Below are 6,000 nucleotides of genomic sequence, written 5' to 3'. Positions count from 1 at the left end.
CCTGGGTAAGAAACATACCTAAATATCATATTTAAATTATCCGAAAGTCCTTAGCTACTCACACAGCCGCCATTTGGTTTTTTCAGTTATTATTTTTTTCTAAAGAATGGTTAAACATACGAAATGTAAACTTTGCGCAAACATGTATGACAACCAGAAAAAGCTACCAAAAGATTATGACGATTTTTCAAATTCATAAAACAAAATGGCGGCCGTTTAAAGTTTTGTTTCTTAAATGACTCAAAAACCGTTGATTTTACCAAAATTGTACAAGAAAAACGTTTTTATGGCAATGTTATTACAAATCGATTGACACCTTATTCTTAAAGATTGGACGAGTATTAACTGAGATATGGCAGTTTTAGTGATACGTGACCGCTGGAGGTTAGTTGCAGCGCATGCTGAAAGCGGTCACGTATCACTAAAACTGCCATATCTCAGTTAATACTCGTCCGATCTTTAAGAATAAGGTGTCAATCGATTTGTAATAACATTGCCATAAAAACAGTAACCTTGTAAACTTTGGTAAAATCAACGGTTTTCGAGTTATTTAAGAAACAAAATTTTAAATGGCCGCCATTTTGTTTTATGAATTTGCAAAATCTTCAAACTTTTTTGGTGGCTTTGGCTAGTTGTCATAAATGTTTGTGCAAAGTTTCCATTTCGTATGTTTAACCATACTTTAGAAAAAAAAACTGAAAAAAACAAAATGGCGGCTGTGTGAGTAACTAAGGACTTCCAGGAAAATTTAAATATGATATTTTGGTATGTTTCTTACCCAAGAGCAATGCCTTAAAATATTGGCAGACAGTTCCGAGACACCCTGTATATTTAAAAATAATTACATTCAATTATTATGAGAACTAATTAGTTTAAAAGTGATGATAGTATTATGATACATTTAGTACAGAGTTTCAACTTATATAAAACGACATATTTTAACGAACCCTTTATTGTTATAGCCTTCACATCGCCGACAAATTGTCAAAATCCTCGTCACTACCCTCCATGAACTCAAAAATACGCAAAAGTAATTATTTAATTTGTCTCTTAAATTGAAATAGTTTTCCTCGTGCTAGGTATCATTGTGTATTAATGAGTCTTAATAATCATATCTCAATTATAGTCCCGATTTTTTTACATGACTTAAATTACACCAAAGGTGTCTGAAATTCAATTACTATGGTTATCTTTTACAATAATCAACAAGGTCTATAAGCATTGGTATAACTTCGAAGTATGGCAAACTAAAAATTATGTTATTTAAACACGAAAATGTCTAGTTTTTATACGTTTTGGGTTTTATAGTGAGTTACATTTAAGAAAATGAATCAGACGCAAAATAGATAAATATCAATGTACTGTATTGCCTACTCCATTAAAGGAGTTAATCAGGGGAACTTGATAAGTAGATATTGTTTGAACTGCTAATTATTGATCAATTAGTCCACACTGCCAGGACTTCTTTATAGAGATTCATTAAGCTGGTATTTGATACATAAATATATTTTTCCTACAGTTACCTGACAAAGTGGGCTTCCTTGCACTGATTTTAGTACGCCAAATAGCTAATTGATGCATTTACTTACTTGTGCCGCACTAATTTCTTTTGCCGCACTCCAGTATTACAACCAAACAACATAAAACAGTTTATTTTTATTAGGCACGTAATGCGTGGACGATTGAAACACGTGTTGTATAGTGTTGGAAAGACGAATCATTTCTATGCTTTATAGTAACTGTAGAAAAAATATCATATGTAACACGAGCGCAAATTGCTTTTGCTGCACTCGAGAAACTTTCCACCTCGCCTGCGGCTCGTGCGTAAACATTTCTCTCATCTACAGCAAAGTGCCACTTCCCACACTAGTTACACTAATAACTATTGTGTAAAAGTACCAAATATTCACATTGTTTATCTCTTTTATTTCTGATCTCCGTCAAACACTCAATGCATTTTACTGTATAGTTGAGTAGCTGAGTGGATATAGCGCTCGCCTAGCAATTAGGATTTTAAAATTGGACACAACAAATTCTTTATGCTTGTGGTCTCAATAAGTAACTGGCTAAAGAGCCAGTCGATCTAATACAGTAACTAAGCTTTTATCTTATTCATTTAACAGCCATCCTTCAGTACTGTAGCTTCATATCCACTCCCAGGTCTGCGAGTTGTAAACATCTGTTCTTATCTGATTACCTGTAAGGCTGAGGTATCTGAGCCAGAGGTTGTCTTGCCGGGACGAAGTAGAAGTCTGAGTGTGCCGAGTCGAGACCATTGGTAGACAAGGATACCACAGGGTCTGAGTCCTCAGCGTCGGCGCAGTGACGACGTAGGTAGGCGTAGTTCTCCAGGTCCCACGGGTCCACGTAGTTACGAGGAGTGGAGTCCTTGGAACTCCTGGAGTCCCCAGAGTCCCCGGCGCTGGATGAGGTACCTGTGCTGTTCATAGTGCTGATTCGACGGTTTGGCGGGATCCAGTAGGAGGATGACGAGAGACGAGGCACAGGAGGCATTGGAAACAATATTCCAGATCAACGCACTTATGTTCTATGTGGATTGTAGTGAAGTTAACACAAAATATTAACTGAGCGGAATAAGTAATTTAATATCAGTTGAAAGATACAAATCACATAACAAGAATATCACACGATACTACTGGAGGAAAAATTTTACCGGTTCTAAAAATGGAGCGATTAATAGTCCTTCGCTCTCGTTACGAGAGTACCAGAAGAACGGCAGCGTCACGACAGGTGCCTGCCCGACGGCGGCCGCGAGAAAACTGACGACTGACGACGAGCTCAGGAGAGTGTAGCTTCCCCACCTCTCTCGGTGTCCTGCAACTCATTCAGCGGTGATTCAAATGATTGGATGGATAATCTTACATATATATTATAAATTTTGTCGGCATAGCCCAGCTTGAGGTTAAAGTGCTGTAGCTGTGTGGGCAATATAACAAAGGAATTTTCACCACAACTCGCTTAAGGTCATAATAAATATAATAAACAAATATGACGTGCAACTGATATGATGAACATATGCGCGGGCACTCCCATCCTAAGGACGTGTGCTCAAATCCCACTAATCACAAATCGCTATAACCCATGTAACATAATGGTAACATGCTGTAAGATCACCTATCAGAAAATGAAAATAATCATTCTCTCGCAAGAAAAGAAATTTTACTGTATCCGAGAACGCCCTGCTCTAAAAGTCACATAAGATATTTTATTTGATGATTAGTATAACGTTTTTAATTACAAGCACAGTGCTAATGCATGGTTCGGATTCTTCTAGATAATTTGTAATCAAAAGGATTACTGGTACTGCCACAATATTAAAAACTCATTAAAATGGAATACGTTGCTTAAAAGCTAAACACTTTTAATCAAAATGAGCACATATATAAACCGTATATAACACTATGGGAAACCTAATACATGAATGTTTGTGACGAAAGTGTCTCAGTTAAACACTCTATTATGTCCCAGTTTCAAACAAGGTGATTATTTAATTAAATTGCATTCATGCCTGGCTTGGCGCTGACACCTAATTACTAAACTGTAATTACGACATCAAACATCACAGCCACAGCTAGCTTAGGGGAAAAATGTGGAGATAACCCTAAATAGCGATTGTTATAGTAAAAAATGTTTTACTGAAAAAATAGTAATAAAAAAGGCATATGGTTTAAATGTTTTTATAATCTTAGTGAGGCGTAAAGTTCACTGGATGTTACAAAATTGTTCTTTTTACTCGTCAGACTTTCTGTGAATATAAGTGTTTGTTTACTTTTCCCTGCAGATATACTAGAGAGGCTTACGCTGTATATTGATTACGGCGAGGGAGGTGTATTCGTCATGCAGGCTTGGAGTTAAGCCCCGTTTATCACCAATAGTTCTTGGAAATGTCATAATACCGAAGAGTGGTTCGGAGCCAACTTTAGAATGTAAGTTTTTAAGAGGTTGATGGTCTCTATCCACATGGGCCACAAAGGCCTAGCGTGGAACGAACCCAGCAAAGCAAAAGAGGGGCCAGTATTGTACAAGGGTGAACTGGACTGATAAAAAGTTGTGACAGGTACCAAGATCTGATTCCACGACTTCGCTGCCATGAGCCCAAAGTCCGCGGCACTACCGACCGAGTCACTACTCACCAAAGTCCACTTATATAAAAAAAATATAAAAGGTCTTAAAGATAGTCTTAAAGGCTAATTACGCGAGTTGAGTACACTACTTTACCCTACGACGGTTTTTGAAAAAAAAAAAAAAAAAAAAACACTACTCATAACGTCCAAGAGGGGTTATGTTTTCGTTTATAACCTGTCATTGCCACTGATTTGATACATGGACTCATTGTCCCAAACACTGCCATCCATTACCCATACATTACTGCCAAACCATTGTATAATCAATTAAATCGGCCTTTACAGCTAATAAGTTGATGTTCAAAACACTAAAACTTTAATATACTTCTTTTCTCTCAATCCTTGAACTTCATTGGTCCAAACTTGTAAACTGTAAAGTAACAAAACAATGCTGATAAAGTAAACAATGCTGTAAAGTGAATCTTTTCAATTCTAAGAACTGAATAAAAAAATAAAATAAAGGTTTTGCTATACGGATATAAAGGCTATGCTATTTTTTGTATACGGAAAGGTGACCAATATTTTAGGTACAAAGTCACTGGGCATAAAAACTAACACTATTCCATTGAATAATGGTCGAATATACATAAAAATAGTCCCGGGACAGCTAAATATTTAAAAATAACAATAAAGATAGATATACAAAACTTGGCACACAGTTACTGGGCATTAAACTCGGTTTAACACATCATGCAGTGATACGCTACCTACTCAGAGGGACGGCCCTCTAGGAGTCAAAATTAAAAACGCAAGCAAAGTTTGAAATTAAAGGTCTTTATTAGTAAAATACAATACCGCAAACCCAAACTCAAATGGACAACCGAGTAAGAAATGACATCCGTTCAAAGATCCCTTGGATTCTTAATGAAATTTTTACGCTGCCTTCTCAGGGGAACGGCCCGCTAGGAGTCAGAAGTAAATAATAAATTTAAGCATAGGTTGATATGCAAATCAATGTAAATGTCGATCAGGGTAAATTAGACGAATGCAATGCAGCAAATTTGAGCTCAAAAAGACAACTAAGTCTACAATGGCAGCCGTTCGATAATACGAAATTGTAAATTCAAGCTATCTTTGAATGGCTGCCATTTTTTACTCAGTTTTCCGTTTGAGTTTGGACTTGTAGCATTGTATATAACTAAAAAACACCTTCATTTGATGTGCATATCAACCTATGCTTACCTTTAAGATTTTCTTCTAAATCTTAGAACTCTTAGAACCACAATAGACATGGACACAATAGACAATAGACCACAATCCTCTTTGACTTGTCCGTTCTCCTGAGGAGGTAGGATATCACTGCATGATGTGTTAAAACGTTTTAAAGCCCAGTAACTTTGTGCCAAGCTTTGTATGTCTTCCTTATAGCTTGTTTTAATATTTAGCTGCCCCGGGACGTTTTCCATATTCGACCACACACAATGAAGTGAAGACTAAACACCGATTCAATTTAAAAAGTGATAAAAGTACACATGCATACTTCTGAATAGCTTTAGATTTAATTCTTACCACAAACAACCAAACAACCAATTCAATTGTTGATATAACGAAAACTTCAACAAGATAGTTGATACAAATTGAGGGAGATACATCATACACTTGTGGTTGAGATTAATTTGAATCCAAGGTTAGAAAGTGGAGAGAAATTTCGCCCGCAGAACGATGTCTTCGTGTTACCGAAGATATCTGTGGTGTTAGTGGACACGAAGCAAATGTCGTGGTCAATGTGGTAAACATATCAGGTTGAAATACAATTAGCAGTTTCTGGAAAGTTTAAAATACTTGCAAATTTAGAAAGCACTCTATTTTACGTATGCATACGGATTGTGTGTTTGCATCAGATGTAAATCAGATA

This window comes from Macrosteles quadrilineatus, unplaced genomic scaffold (assembly GCF_028750875.1).
Source record: "Macrosteles quadrilineatus isolate MER2022 unplaced genomic scaffold, UCM_ALF_1.0 Scaffold_9__3_contigs__length_116548681, whole genome shotgun sequence".
NCBI lineage: Eukaryota > Metazoa > Arthropoda > Insecta > Hemiptera > Cicadellidae > Macrosteles > Macrosteles quadrilineatus.
This window is presented reverse-complemented; position numbering follows the sequence as displayed.